This window comes from Podarcis erhardii, assembly GCF_964252035.2.
Source record: "Podarcis erhardii genome assembly, chromosome: 12".
NCBI lineage: Eukaryota > Metazoa > Chordata > Lepidosauria > Squamata > Lacertidae > Podarcis > Podarcis erhardii.
Window position 1 is genome coordinate 34,187,921 of NC_138513.1, and position 15,146 is coordinate 34,203,066.

Consider the following 15,146-nt stretch of genomic DNA (forward strand, 5'->3'; position numbering starts at 1 on the left):
AGAATCATCTGGTGACCAGGGAGAAGGCGATTTGCTCCCCACCAGGATGTTGACCTGGGTACAGATGTTTGTGAGCCGGGGGGGTGTCATTGGAGGGGGTTTTGGCCACTGCTGCTCTGTGCTCTTTGGCTGAAACTAAGTTCCATAGAAATCAGCAATATCTAAATGCAACCATAAAAGGGACAGCGTAGCTCAGGCTTAATGCAGCCCGCTGGTTTAATCCGGCCCGTGGGATATTTCCTGTGGTAAAATCATAAAAAAGCTCAACAACTTTGGGGTAAAATCATAAAAAAGCTCAACAACTTTGGTTGACCCTGTGGTCGGCCCCCATGGCCCTTCACTTCATCAAATCTGGCTCTCTTTGAAAAAAGTTTGGGCACCACTGGCATAGCTGACAGCACACAAAAGTGCTGCAGACATGGGAGTTCAACAGGATGTTTGTTGCAGAAGAAACCGCCTTATACCAAGTTGGACCATTAGTCCATCTAATTTAGTTCAGTCTACAGGGTTTCAGACCAGGCTGTGCCTGATGGAGTCAGAGATGGAACCAGTGCATAGCAAGAGCTTTACGTCTGAGCCACAGTGCTCTGCAGGAAGATTTGGAGGTCTGACCAAATGGGGGGCAGGAGGACGAGAAACCTGTGGTCCCCCGGCACTTGTTAGACTCTAGTTCCCAGCTCAGCCAACATAATCAGAGATGCTCAGAATGGTAGTGGTCTCATGCAGCTTATAAAAATGCATGAAACCATGGGGAGCCACATATTCCTTATACCTGAGCTAAATTATCCCCTGTTGTATTATCACCATTACTGATTACATTTATCTGTCGCTTTATAAAAAAGAAAAAGTCTCAAACTTTCATATGATGGCCTTGCGTTGACTATTATCAACTGCAATGTAGCCAGCCAGCCACTGTTCACCTAAAGATTTGCAGACATGTGCCTCTAAGCCAGTGTTTCTCAACCTGTGGGTCCCCAGCTGTTTTTGGACTACAAGTCCCATCATTCCTAGCCAGCATGATCAGTGGTCAGGGATGATGGGAGGTGTAGTCCAACAACATCTGGGGACCCACAGGTTGAGAACTGCTGCCTAAGCAATCTCAGAAGATGGGATCTTCATATGGATGGGAATGGAAATACCTTCCTCACTCCTAAAGAAAGTTAATAAGAATCATACCATGGCAAGCCACAGTCCCTTTCAGAATGGCTGACTGAGGCTCTACACATTTCAAAGGATTCATATAGGGCAGGGCAACCTTTGACCATCCAGATGTTGCAATGGTCAAGATTGATGTGAGCTGTAGTGCAGAAACCTCTGGAGGGACAGAGGGTTGAGGCTGCATGGCCGACACATTCAGCTCTGGCCCTGGCTCCTCCACACGTCCTGACATCGCGTGTGTGATGTCAGGACATTGTGATGTCACAACATTGCCTCCCCCCCCATCACCCTCGTAAGATGGCACCTCTGATGTCACTGAGATCAATTAGACTTCTGACCAAGAGTATATTGTTGGCAGTGTGCATAAGTTGTACATCTTCCCACAACAGTGCTGACAGTTATTCTTGAATATTCTATCAGACAAGGTTTGCAACCTTTCAAACTGGAGAAACTTTTTTTAAAATAGAGAACATTTTGAAAAAACAATGAAAAATTGCCGTATAACCTGACTTTGCAGTTGATTCAATAAAAAACAACCACTTTTTGCCATTTTCAGAAACTGAAGGTAAATAACAAGAGGTAGTGTTATACATGAGGTGTCAACTATATTGCTCCTTTATGTAATATGCAATGGTGTCTATTTTTAGATATTTGAACATGTGCTGAATTGCTTATCAAAGGGCTTCATAAATCTTCTATATGACCGTGGCTGAGTTTTACATAAATTTCAACCAAGCCACAGCCACACTATGAAAACAGAAGCCTTACTTCTTTCATATGATTTCACTTCAGCTCCCAAGGGCAAGATGTTTGGAGCTGTAGCAAGTGATAAAGGCTACAAACTCTGGAGAATAAAAGAGAGAGGGAAACGAAAAGGGGAATCAATTTGAGGGAATCTTCCTGAAGACTAAGGTAATATCTACACCATACACTGAAAACACCTTTATATTACTTTAACAGTCATGGCTCCCCCTGCCCCTGAATTATGAGAATTGTAATGGACCTCTCACAGAGCTACAATTCCCAGCATTCTTAATGATTTAAAAAACCCTTACTTATTTTCCTCAAACGTCATACAATGGGGTCAGGACTGAACAAACAGAAATGCTTGTATAGAAGAGAACCATCTGCTTAGCCAGAGCCCTCTCTTCTTGGTCCACTTTTGCAATTTCCACTTCCAAAGAGAGAAGCAATTTATTAAGAAATCAGTGGCTTACTTCTTCAGCACTGGGGGGGGGGGAGGGGAGGGAAACACAATGACAATAGCACACAAAAGTTGGAACATGTGTGCAGCTTTCTCCAAGGTGTGTGTGTCCTCTTTTGGATTCTAGACTCGTGTGGGACCTGTATTTATTTCAAGGTTTTCAGAAGCTCCCTAGATAGCCTTTTAAAGGAATTCAATAGAATAAAAATATCAGCACATACTCTAGCCCAGAGAAACCCATTTGTCTTTAAACAAGGATGGCACAATTACAGCAATTAAATGCAAGCTTAATTATAGAGCTAAACTGGTTATAAATAACCAAACTTGAAGAAGAAAAGTTCTCGTGTTTCCTAATGTAGCTTCATCTCTGTAAAAAGGAGGAAAAGACCCCACAGAATCTCACAGAAAAGAAAGAGAAATGTATGTCAACAAGTGAAAAGAAAAACAAGAAAGGTGTTCACAGTCAAGCATTCACATCCCTTAGATTCAAAGGAGTATCTTCTACAAAAGGCTTGTTATAGATTCATCAGCTGTTCCGTATTACAAGAGGTGACTGAAGTGTAACTTCAAAGTGATTACTCAAATATAGAACAACCAATAGAACTAATGAGATTTGAGAACTATATAATACAGTGCTACATGAGCAGTGGTGTAGTGTTATGTACACAAGCTTGGTCCTTGTGAACAGCTTTCCTTTTCCAGTGCAGCTACACGGAAGAGACTGGAAGCTTTCATTTCAAATTTTAACTAACCACGGTTTATCATTATATCTAACCCAGATGAACTGTGGTTAGATTTAAATATGATTTGTGGACAAAAGTGTGGGGACTTCCGGGTTAGCGCCATCGACTAATGGTGGATTCCCTCCGAGCTCCGGAGGGAATCGGCTCCGCAGGATTGGGTCTTGTCCGCGCAGGCGACGTGGGGACCCTTAAAAATCACAGGCGCTGGTGCCTGTGAGCGTGGTGACTCGGCGGGCACCATTTGCGCCCCCCCAAACCACGAAGGAGCCTTTTTAAAGGCTCTGGAACGGGGACGGGGTAAGGCGCGGTGCTGTGAGTAGATTTTTCCTTCTGCGGAGCGAAGCCGCATGCCATTGTCGGAGAAGCGCTGACTTTTTCCTTGGAACATTTGGACTCAAAAATAAGAACCCGTGAATAAATATGGAATTCGGAATTTAAATAATTTTTTGCTGAATTGGGAACGAGCGGGGAAGGGTCAAAAAGGAAGTCGCCCCCCCCCCTCTTTGTAGATATTTTAAAGCAAAGAGCTTGCAACCTAAGGTCGAGAGAATTCTTTCTTTTTTTAAAAAAAAAAGCCTTTAACCTTCACGGCTTGACGCTACAGAATTTTACCGGAGGATAAACGTAACGTTAGGAGCTAAAGTTTCACACCCCCCCCCCTGAACCCGGGGGCGTCCCGTGAGAGAGCCTGCTGAGGAAGTATTGAAGAATTTGACAGCTGTCAAATTAGCTGTCAAAAGGAAAGGAAAAAGGGAACTTTGTTTTTGTTGCATCTGCTGGCTATATTTGTTGCAATTTCTTGAAAATAAGGGAGAGTTGATACAAATTAACTTGCTTACTGGTTTTAAACTGAAAGACATTAAAGAACCAAAATCCCCCTTGTGGGGGACAGGGACATTACAAGAATGGCTGAAGGAAGTAAAAATCAGACTAAACTTAATAAAATATTGGTTCTCCTGGGAAAGTTACAAGATCAGACAGATGTTTTGACTACAAGCGTGAACACTTTGGTCCTGGCAGTAAATAACATTGCTGAAACTGACAGGGAGTGGAGGCAAGAAGTTCACACAAATGAACAACAAGAGAAACTTGAGAGCCATGAGATTATGGAAGAGACACATGTTGTTTTTGAAGAAAAGGAAGGAGGAGTGGCAACTTTGCAGATGTCAAGGGAGAATTACAATTTGGGGCCTGACATGCAGACAACAAAGGAGAATAAAAATTTGAGGTGGAAAGTGTGGACTGAGCTGGAAATTGTAAAACTGAGAGTGGAGCACCTCATAAGCACTTATTTTAAACATGAAGGGTCAACTGGAAATAACATGGATCTTGTTGGGTCAGAGCCCCTCCGAGCCCTGGGGCTTAATCTAAAGGACTATCCAAGAGGCCGGCAGAGAGGAACTGAGGATGACTTGAGAGCCTCGGACGTGAGATCTCCAGGCTAAACAGTATTGATTGATGAACACTTATTGGGGACCAAAACCGGGAAAGGGAGGGGGTGAAGTTTGGTAATCCAAAGGGTACATAACTATTAACTATTTTGTTTTAACTTGTTTTGTTATTTGTATGGAAGTTGGGAAAGCCGTGGAAGGAAAAAATTGATCGACTGTAAGAAACATGTTAAAGAATAAGAAATGATGTATAAGATATTTTAGATTAGATAAGTTAAAATTGGTTTTTAGAATGGTTAAAATGAAATGAAAATAAGGTATGTAAAAGAAATTAAATGGAAGAAAGAGGAAAGGTAAAACAATAGTATGTAAAAATTATTAAGTGAAAGTTGAGAAATAAGTAATAAGGATTTGCGGGATTAATAACTTGAATGGGAATACAAGAAGGGGAGGAGTGAGGAGGTCTGAGAAAGAAGTTATATGAAAATAAGTAACTGAAATTTTATTTGTTTTTAATTGTCCTTTTTTAAGTTTTTTGTATTTTTTGTTATTTTTTCTTTTTCTTTTTTGTGTCTATGTTTATTATTGAAAATGCTAATAAATATTCATAAAAAAATAAAATAAATAAAAACAAAAGTGTGGTTTACTTTGATAACCTAAATCATGTTGATGTTTAACCCTTGTTTGTGGCCCATATATAATAATAAATCATATTTAATTGAAAACGGAATCAAAAACATAATCTCTTCCTTACAGCTGCATTGGAAGAAGAGAGGAAAGGAAGAGGGCACCAGTGCCAAGCTCATGTACATATGAACTAGATTTTTTGGTATGATTTTTCAACTAGCTGTGACAGGATCTGTCAGAATTATCAGCTAGCTCACATTTAACAATTTTGCTCACCAAAGTGTAGCAGGGTAAGTTTGTCAAATGCAAGACAAATTATGTCAATAATATTCTCATAGTCCTCTAATTTAAAAATGATAATTTGAGTCTGGCAGAAATTTATTCTGGACACATCCATGATAGTTTCTACTAATAACTGCATCGTTATCAAGATTATTTCAAACTGCTTCCATTATCATCAGTTCTAGCATCTTTCCTGGAATCAAAGCTAGATTGCCCATAATTTTGTTTCCGCTTTTCTCCCTCTTTTGAAGACTGGAAAATTTGCACAGTTCAGTCTTGCCATCATTTTCAGTCTTGTGGTGGCACCTCACCCCTTTCCCAGGATTTTTGCAAATATTATGGTTCTGAACGTACTTTAGTTCCCTATGATGCAATTCACCTGGCCCCAAAGTTTCAGACTCATTCAGGTAGCTAGGTATTCCTTACCACCTCGCTATCAACCTAGAACTGCAATCCTGACTCCTCCCCAGTCATACTACATTTGAAAAGCTGCACACAAATCATGTTTTGGGAGAAGACTGAGGCATAATAGGAGTTGACCTGTGGTGCCTCTTCCTTGTCAACAGTTAACATTTCACCATCCATACTCCACATTAAGCCTGCTGTTTCCTTCCTCTTGCCTTAAACATAGAAGAAAAGCCCTTCTTGTAACTTGCAAAATCCCTTACCAACCTCAGCTTGTTCTAAGCTTTAGCTTTCCTGGTGCTGCCTCTACAAGTATTGGCTCTTCATCTGAACTTGTCCTTGGTGTCCTCTCCTTTCTTTCATGTATTATATATGTCCTTTTTTGTTTTCTGCTCATCACTCTGCTTTTTTGTGTAACATCACTGTCATTTTAGATGTCTCCGTCTTTTTTTCTTTTTCTTTTTGTTTCTCATTGGGATTATTTGTGATTCTGCCTCCAGGAAATCAGCCTTTTTGGGCTTCTATTCCCATTAGGGTATCTAGCCATCAAATCCTACTTAGCTTTTCTCTGAGCTCCAGCTGTCCTGAAATTCAAGGCACATATTTGACTGTGCTGACCTTTCGTTTTCAAGATCCAGAACTCCAGCCCATTATTCCAGTCCAAAAAGTCCAACATTTTATGGACACAGTCCCCGCAAAGTTCCCACTACTTTGAACTCATCGGCTAAAACTTCCCTATTGATTAGAATCAAGCCAAGGATAGCCAATCCCCCACTCCTGAAAGAGAATGTTGGCAGCAAGGCATGCCAAGAATTTGTTGGAAAAACCCATTGCATAGTGGAGTTTGTCTGCTTACAGATATCAGAGTTATGATAGGAAAACATTATTTATTGCAATAATTAGCTTGCCCTTTCCTAAGGAGCTCAAGGCTGCAAATATGATACCACCCACCCTCCTTTTACCACCTCATCAACCCTGAGAGAGAATAGCTGAGAGTTTGTGACTTGCCCAAGGTCACCCAGTGAATGTCATGGTTGAGCAGGGATTTTAACTACAGTCTTTCCGGTTCTCTTCAACACCCCATCAACAACACTACACTGGCTTATTTCTAATACAAAGAGATGCGACTCTAATGTAGAAAAACATTTTCCAGGGCATCTTTTTTAAAACTAGCATTTTAACAGTTATATAACTAGCCTACTTTGACATGATATATTGCCATAGTTAGCTAGCTCCTCAACCGACACAGATGCCAGAAACCTAAATGCCAGTAAATACAGGGGAACACTATTTCTAGAGCAAACAATAAGTACAAAACACCCCACCCTCTGATCCATTAAAAAAGCCTTTTATAAAAATAAGATGCATGCTTTCAACAGGCCTTGTGGGCAGCTACATCTGGTAAAAATAAACATGGCAGGATTCAGTGAAAATTTCTCCCTGGCTAAAATAGGGTTCTGAAAGATGTGGCACCTGTTTTATTAATAACAGAGTGTTGTCAATAATTGTCCTATACAGGTAACCCCCTGGGTTCCACGAATCTTTTAAAAATGTGAACATCAGTTTAAAACGCACATCAGTTATTTCTCTAAGCATATATTTTTGTATTTCTTGCTTTCAGCAGGAGACTAATAAATATTAGATTTCTTACCGCAAAGATTCTTCTCCCTCTCTTTTACTTCAGGGACCATCTCCAGAGAGACAATGAAACTAAATCTATGAGAAAACCACAAGCATAAAATGTAAGCAGTTTTACTAGAAGAATGCCTAAAGACAGACACAAATCTTGCAGGACAGATATAACAAGTACACAAACATATTCACATACCATTTTATACATAAGGCAGCCAGAGAAATAGGGAGCATTGGGTACATTAAAAGGTCATGGTTCTCTAATGTAGCACTACCACCAACCTGTTGCTTTTTATTTTTTTGACATTATAGATTCACCTTTTCACATAAAATGTTCATTTCTTTCTTCACTTGAGGCTGACTGAAAGGAACTGTCTCATGCAGACTTCAAAGGCAATTTATTTTGTTATTTCTATTTATTACTTGTTTTGCAGAAGCTTATAGATCTGTACAAAGTAAAACTAGCTATACTTTATATATTTTATATTATATTTTATCTCGTGTCATTTTTGTAGGTCTGTCACAGCAGTATGATAAACTGTATAACAGACTAAAAAGTTATAGGCCCATTCCTCATCAAGTAACTCAAAGGAAACAACATAGGAAACAACATGGATTACTTTCCTTTTCTTTTTCTTGACTAAAATATCACACACAGAAAAGGAATCAAAACCAGAGAAAATCTTAAGTAACAAGATACTCAGGACCCTACCTTTGGGTTGGCTCAAAGATGATTAGAGTAGATCAACTGAAACCAGTGGAGCTTAAGACATGACTATTGCTTTGATTGGCTCTACTCTAAATGTGACTAACTCTGAATTCAACATTTTATTAACATGTTATGCCCCTTAGGTTTTGTTTCAATGCTGCAAAGTGAATACGTAGCAATTAACTCAGGTTACATTAAATAAACTGTTGGATTTACTTATTTTTCTTTCTTTCTTTTAAAGGACACTGTGTCCTTTGAATGCACGGAAGAAGTTATAGATGAGTTTGGTGACAGCAAATGACAGGCACTGCACTTGGATCTCAGGAAGCCTTGATAATAATGGGATGTGACAGGCACCCTTCAAAAAAGTAACAGTTCTGTTCTTGGTAACAGGTCAGATGAAGAATGATGGAACAGAGAAGTGGAGTCGTCACCACACCCGAAGCACTGTCAGGGCAGAAGGTTGGGTAGAACACATTTTTCGCTCCATTGTATTATTACTACAACTACTTTGAACTTTGCTACCCGCCCTTTGCCAGCAGGTCCCAGAGCAGGTTACAAGAAGTCAAAAATTGAGAATTAAACAACAGTTAAAACAGGAAGAGGGTAGGCCCTGAAAGCACACATTTGAGATGTCAAAGGCCAGGGTAAATAGGTGTGTTTTCAGCATTCATTGAAACTTGCATAGTGAAGAAGCCAGACACAGCTGGTCTTGACACCAAGTGGAAGGACCCCTGCTTCCTGCACTCCCACCAGCAGCAAGAGATGAGCAATAGCTGGGACAACTGCAAAGCAGGTAAAACTTCTGACACCATCTCCCTGCTTTGCTTTTCTATTGCTCCCGCTGAAGAGAGAGGAGAGATGCTTGGAGGAAGACTTCTGGACCCCACCACAACTGATCTGCAGCAGCTGGCCTGATGACAGACTGTCAGGTCGGCTGGAGAGATTACTGGGGAGGGGGTGGCTTAGGTTTTGAAGTGTATGGCTTTTGATCTAGGGAGGTGACTGAGGTTTCATTTATCTGCTAACTAGTGGGTCGGAATATTGCTTCATTTATTGTTTGACTACATTGCTAATGTTGTTTGTTACTGTTTATGGGGCTGGTGTGTTGTTTTTGTTTTCTTGCATGTTATATGAAATGTTAATGCAATATGTGATCCCTTCCCCTGTGTTATTACTTTTCTGCCTTTATTTGTCTTTAAGTTTCTTGGAAACTATTGGGTGACATCCAACTAATAAGGTAAATAAATGAATAAATGTAAAGTCTTCATCATGGTTTTGGATTCAAGTCATGTATGCTGCTAGCTAGCTATTGATTGATTGATTGATTGATTGATTGATTGATTGGTTGTGCTCCAAAAATCGTAGCCAGATACAAAACAGGACAGGACTGCTACTCCTCCGATAGATGTGTAGAGCAGAGAATCCCCGCTAGTCATACAAGGAATAGTAAGGGTAGGTGGTACCAGTATTGCTTCCCCAGAACACCCAGCATCCTCTCCCTGAGGCCGCTGCCACACTCTGCCTATTATCAGAGCCAGCACTGGCTGTTTGTTAGCTCAACAGGATGGCCAGACAAAAAAAGGAGTAAAGGCTCTAATCAGGTAGAAGAAGAAATTCAGCAGGTGAAGTTTACATAACAATTCCCTCCTTTACACAACATTCATAGAGCAGGAGTCTTGTCCTCTCTTTTGATCTGGCCCCTGTATATCAAGTCATTCTAGCCAAGTCCTCTTCTTGTTCTTCCCCCAGTGCCCCCTGTCATCCTAGCACATGGTTCAGCATGCAGTTATTCAGGATGCTCTAGTCCTAGCCAGCATTTCAGAGAATAAATTTGTTATAAACACTCCCTAGCATGGACCAACTTCCCCATTCGCTTTAATGAAGCTTCTCCTGCACAAGCTTTTCCTCCCATTCAATCAAAATAAATAGGGAAGGCCAGCATTTCAGGAAAGAACATTGGTGTGTAAAGGGTGTTTCGGGCTAAGATGCTGAAAATCTAGTCAGTGTTGATTTCAAGGATAAGCAAGTCTCAAACGATCCCATCTTAAGATGAAAGAGCTACCAGTTAATAGTCATTAGCTAATATGCGATGAAGTCACAGCTAAGACTGAGTTTTCTGTCTCATTTTGCCAATGTTAGTATTAGAGTAGGCACTGGAGTTTCCTCTTAGCTCAGTGTTTGGTACAACATTAATCTCACTGTAGTGACTATGAAACAAAACAAAACCAGTAGCACACACACACACACTTTCACTCTTGATGGGAGCTAGCTCCAGAGCTCTTCTTCAGATCCCTGGGGAAGATCAAGACATAAGACTCACCAGAGTTGAACTAATCAAAACCACTGATGGCACAAATTACCCAAGGCAGTCAGCACAGAGGTCATCGCAAATAAAATGATCAAAGGTTCAGGACGATCATGCAGCTAAATAAAAATGTCACAGTGATCTGCACTGAGTAAATATGAAAAGAATGGAAGTGAATAAAAAGCTAGAAGGATTTCAGAGGCAACCTTCTGGCAATGATAGTTTGAAAAGAAGAATTGGATTTGGAAGACATTTTTCTAGTATAAGCTTTCTGCATGAGCTGCTTACTTCCAGAGGAGTCTCCTCTCTGTGTCTTACACACACACACACACACACTTTTACACTACAGATACTTCAGCTTGCTAAAATAAATCCTCATTTCTACAAATGTTCCATATAAGTAATCATTCAATTGCTGGCAGAAGCAGAAATCAAATGGCTTTTTCAACTAGATTTTGCTAATACATTAATAATCAGATTTCACAGTGCCGTTTACTGGTTTTGACCTCACAATGAATTATGCACAAAGAGGTCCCACTTGGCCATGGATGTCAATATGTTCAACTGCAAACCACTGCATGACCAGTAATGGAAAGTTCTGGTTGTACTCAGGGCAGAGCAGAAGTCCAGGGCACCACATAGCAAAATGAGCAAGACATTACCAATTACACACCCAATCATTTTAAGATGATTCTTTCCTAACGTGATGCTGCTATTTTTGTTGTTTTTAAACTGATGTTTAAGGTGTTATCTCTTCTGCTCTTTTCAATTCCATTACTTTGAAATTCTTCATTTAAAGATTTAAGATAAATAAGCAAACTTTTAAAATTAACGAACGTGCAGGGCAATCCTATACATGTGTTATGTATTCAGTGCTCTGTGTTTGTCTGAGTCTGGACTAAGGATTATGAGCTCCTGTGTTCTAATTCGATACATGACATCCAATCACAGAACATTTCAGGATTTGGGCCTCTGCCATTGGCCCTTAAACTCTGAGTTATGATTCGCAGCTTGGAAGTTTAGAAAGCCAATCACGTTGGGAGTGGGTGGCCCAGGCCTTCAGAAATGTATACTGTATAAGCAGTTGCTCTGCCCCTGATGTCCAGTTCTGTTAGTTCAATAAAGGTTCTTGTTGTTATCACTGTGTCTTGCCTCGTGGGAACCCACCTACACATCAACATGTGTACTCAGAATTATTGAGTTTCATGGGACACACTCCCAGCTACATGAGTATAGTGTTGCATCCTAAATAATAAAATTAGACTCTAATCCTGTACTGTTTCCTGGGCTTAAACCCCATTAAACTCAGTGGGACTTCCTCTTGAGTAGTAGACATGTGTAGGATTGCATTGCCATATTGTTCAAGCTACTGTACTTTTGTAAAACTTGGGTTACTCTAGATTTACGCCACTGGAGCAAGAAACTATATCCGATCCGTATGCAATGCTTTTCAATACTATTTTTATTCCATGACCTATTTAAGCAGTTGCCTTTGTCAGAGGAAAGAAAAGCTGTTGCTGTTAACACTGAACTATGCATTTCACTGTCACCTTCTGCATTCTTGACAGATGATTCCATAAATGAGAAAGAAAGAAATAAAAAAAAAACCTGAGGACAAACAAATAGAGGATTTGTTGCATCTCATAGCATTGCCTGTTCAGCTTGAGAAATATTCAGTGTCACCACTCTGCCTTTCTTACTTACTTAAAACATTGCCATTCCGTCTCTTCACCAGACTCTCAGGGAGGAATATGTATTAAAAGTCACAGCAATATATAAAATAAAAATGTTTAGTTAATGAAAAATACACCAGTATACAGAATGTCCATCTGTCCCAGTGCCATCCTAGCTATCTGATCAGCCATTGCATTTTCCCAAAGCCCCATGATCTGGAACACAGCAAAACCAAAAACAGAAGGGAAATGTAGGGAGCCATGATGGTAAAGTGCTTTAAATGGTGTAGGTGTAGCTGGCTTCAATGAAGAAAAGGCCAGCAGCCCTTCCCTCTGGCAAGCTAACAACATGACCCAGAGAGCAGTGGTGGTATCAGGGCAGGACTCAGATGCAGAAGTCCCAACGCCTCACTCCGCAGAATAAGGAGCAGGGCTGGCTTGTGACATTTTGAAATGAATGAAGTAAGACTGTTATGCCCAGAGTCTAAAACTACCTGCACCACTGCCAGAGAATGAGGTATATGTGTCCTGATGTCCAGAGATCATTATTGATAGCACCTTACAATCCTATGCACCCTGTCCTGGAATATGACTCATTGACTCGTATAGTAGGGCTTACTTCTGAACAAAAATATATAGGATTTCCATGCAGAACCGGCCCTATCATTAGGCAAAGTAAGGCCGCTGATTTGCACTTTCATGAATGGGCACCAAATGGTTAGATTTTTGTCTATCATCATCATCATCATTATTAATACCCTAGTACTATAATGAATAGGGACGTGGGTCTAAACCACTGAACCTAGGGCTTGCCATTCAGAAAGTCGGCGGTTTGAATCCCCATGATGGGGTGAGCTCCCATTGATCGGTCCCTGCTCCTGCCAACCTACCAGTTCAAAAGCATGTCAAAGTGCAAGTAGATAAATAGGTACCACTCCGGCGGGAAGGTAAACGGTGTTTCCGTGCACTGCTCTGGTTTTGCCAGAAGCAGCTTAGAAGAAGAAGAAGAGTTTGGCTTTGATATCCCACTTTATCACTACCCGAAGGAGTCTCAAAGTGGCTAACATTCTTCTTTCCCTTCCTCCCCCACAACAAACACTCTGTGAGGTGAGTGGGGCTGAGAGACCAAGGTCACCCAGCAGCTGCATGTGGAGGAGTGGAGACGCGAACCCGGTTCCCCAGATTACGAGACTACCGCTCTTAACCACTACACCACACTGGCTTAGTCATGCTGGCCACACGACCCGGAAAAACTGTCTGCGGACAAACGTCGGCTCCCTCGGCCAGTAAAGCGAGATGAGCGCTGCAACCCCAGAGTTGTCCATGACTGGACCTAACGGTCAAGAGTACCTTTACCTTACTATAATGAAATATTTAACTTAAATGGCCTTGGATACTACGCACCACAGCTTGGATGGGGAAGCACCACTTCCTGCCCCCCCCCAGCAACAAATCTGTGGTTACTTCTGGTCATTGATCTGTCAGATTTAGTCCCATCTTCCACCCATCAAAACGCAATATTAATAGTCCCTCAGGGATGTTATGGAGGTGAACGTTCTGATTATGACTACATAGCAGGTTGCACATTAAAGTGCGATACAGTTATTAAAATCAAACATGTGGCCGTAACACAAGGTGAAGAAAACCATTTTATCTTTTGAAATTTCTAAGATGAAATAGTCTGGCTACTGATAGTCTCAGAACATCTAAAGCATAGAAACATCTGAAGCAAACTGAAGCCTTGATGAGTTCTGTATTGATTTTGCGTGTCAATGCTCAAACAAATGCTTGTTTTTGTCCGGGAGTAGGGTTCGTTAAATGGGCACACGCTGCGTCTTAGACACTGAATTGTAGGCAGGTTCCTTGTTTGCCCAGCTCCTATGATTTTACATAGGTTTTCAAAAACAAACAAATATTTGGTGTTGATTTAGAATGAACAATAGTGTAAATCAAACATATTGACAGAGCGGGAGCCAGAAACCTGCATTTTTAAATGACAAAGGATCATGCTAACTTTGCAAACTTTGCCCGGTGTAAATGGAATGCTGACTTCTTGCAAATATGGTCTGCAATTTGCACATAGAGAGGCAAACTCCAGAAAGCAGGATCCTTTACTCCTCCCCATGCCCACATATGTCCCCCAATGCAATCTCAGCCCTAACTGTGGATTAGTGTTTCATCTACACAGAAGCTAACCAGAGTTCTCATCCTAGGGTGCAGTACTAACCTTGGTCGCTGCCCATTGAGGCTTAATGGAGTAGTGGGGAGACCGCTGTATTCACAGTCCTGCCAGCCAGGGCAGAAGGTGGAACAGCAGACAGATCACTATGTCACCTGGGATCCAGTCCAGATCATGTTTGGCAGGTGGAAGGGGCAGGTGTAGGACCGCGGAGGTCAGCAGGATTGGACGGACGACACCACTGCCCAATCCACACATATACCAGAATATAGGGGGTTTGGATTTCTCAGCTGAACAAGGATTCAGCTGGGATATCCTCACATGGCTTCAGTAAATATTCTTCTTCTTGTGGAGAAAAGGTAGAAAATATATGCCTAAATTGACTGCTACAGATGCATGTAGGGCACATTATCTGCAATGATCTCCACATGTACGCACACAGAGGTACATTTGTGCAAATTCTGATCAACAAATTCTGACCTTGTCCTGCGCAACAATTTGCTGTTCTATATTAAACAGTTTTGCTAGATGCCCATTTTGTTATTTCTCTTTCCTTTGGCAGCTCTGATTGCTTCAGAGTTTAGGCAAAGAATTTCAAATGAAGTTGTTACACGATACATCAAATACATTCTCCCCATTTCCCGCAATTGACAGGTACTGCAGCAAATTTCCCATTGTGAAAGCCTCATAAACCAAACAGATTATTCCATTTCTTCAAGTCATTTTGAAAGAACCAAATGACTGGAGCTATTTAGATGCTATTTTGTATTGTGAGTCTCCTCCCCCCCCCGCCCGCCCCTCGCCTCGCCCCACATCCGCTTTTGTTGTTGTTTCA

General features: G+C 41.1%; 1 protein-coding gene and 1 long non-coding RNA gene across 6 annotated transcripts in view; one reads left to right on the forward strand and one right to left on the reverse strand.

Moving 5' to 3' along the window:
* Positions 1-15,146, reverse strand: part of ZNF385D (zinc finger protein 385D) — a 583,216-nt gene that overhangs the window by 410,187 nt on the left and 157,883 nt on the right. For both annotated transcript variants that reach the window (XM_081882143.1, XM_081882152.1), the window contains exon 4: positions 7,462-7,526. The gene's annotated coding sequence lies outside the window, so the exon portion shown is untranslated. The remainder of the gene's footprint in view (positions 1-7,461; positions 7,527-15,146) is intronic.
* Positions 1,446-14,983, forward strand: LOC309325741. 4 transcript variants are annotated; one of them, XR_014149933.1, is made up of 5 exons: positions 1,452-1,583; positions 7,495-7,552; positions 8,545-9,083; positions 9,355-9,391; positions 14,874-14,983. It is a non-coding gene; the product is annotated as an uncharacterized lncRNA (long non-coding RNA). The 4 variants fall into 4 exon arrangements; XR_014149934.1 differs by lacking the exon at positions 1,452-1,583 and adding an exon at positions 1,608-1,723; XR_014149931.1 differs by lacking the exon at positions 7,495-7,552 and having other exon boundaries at positions 1,446-1,583; positions 14,874-14,982.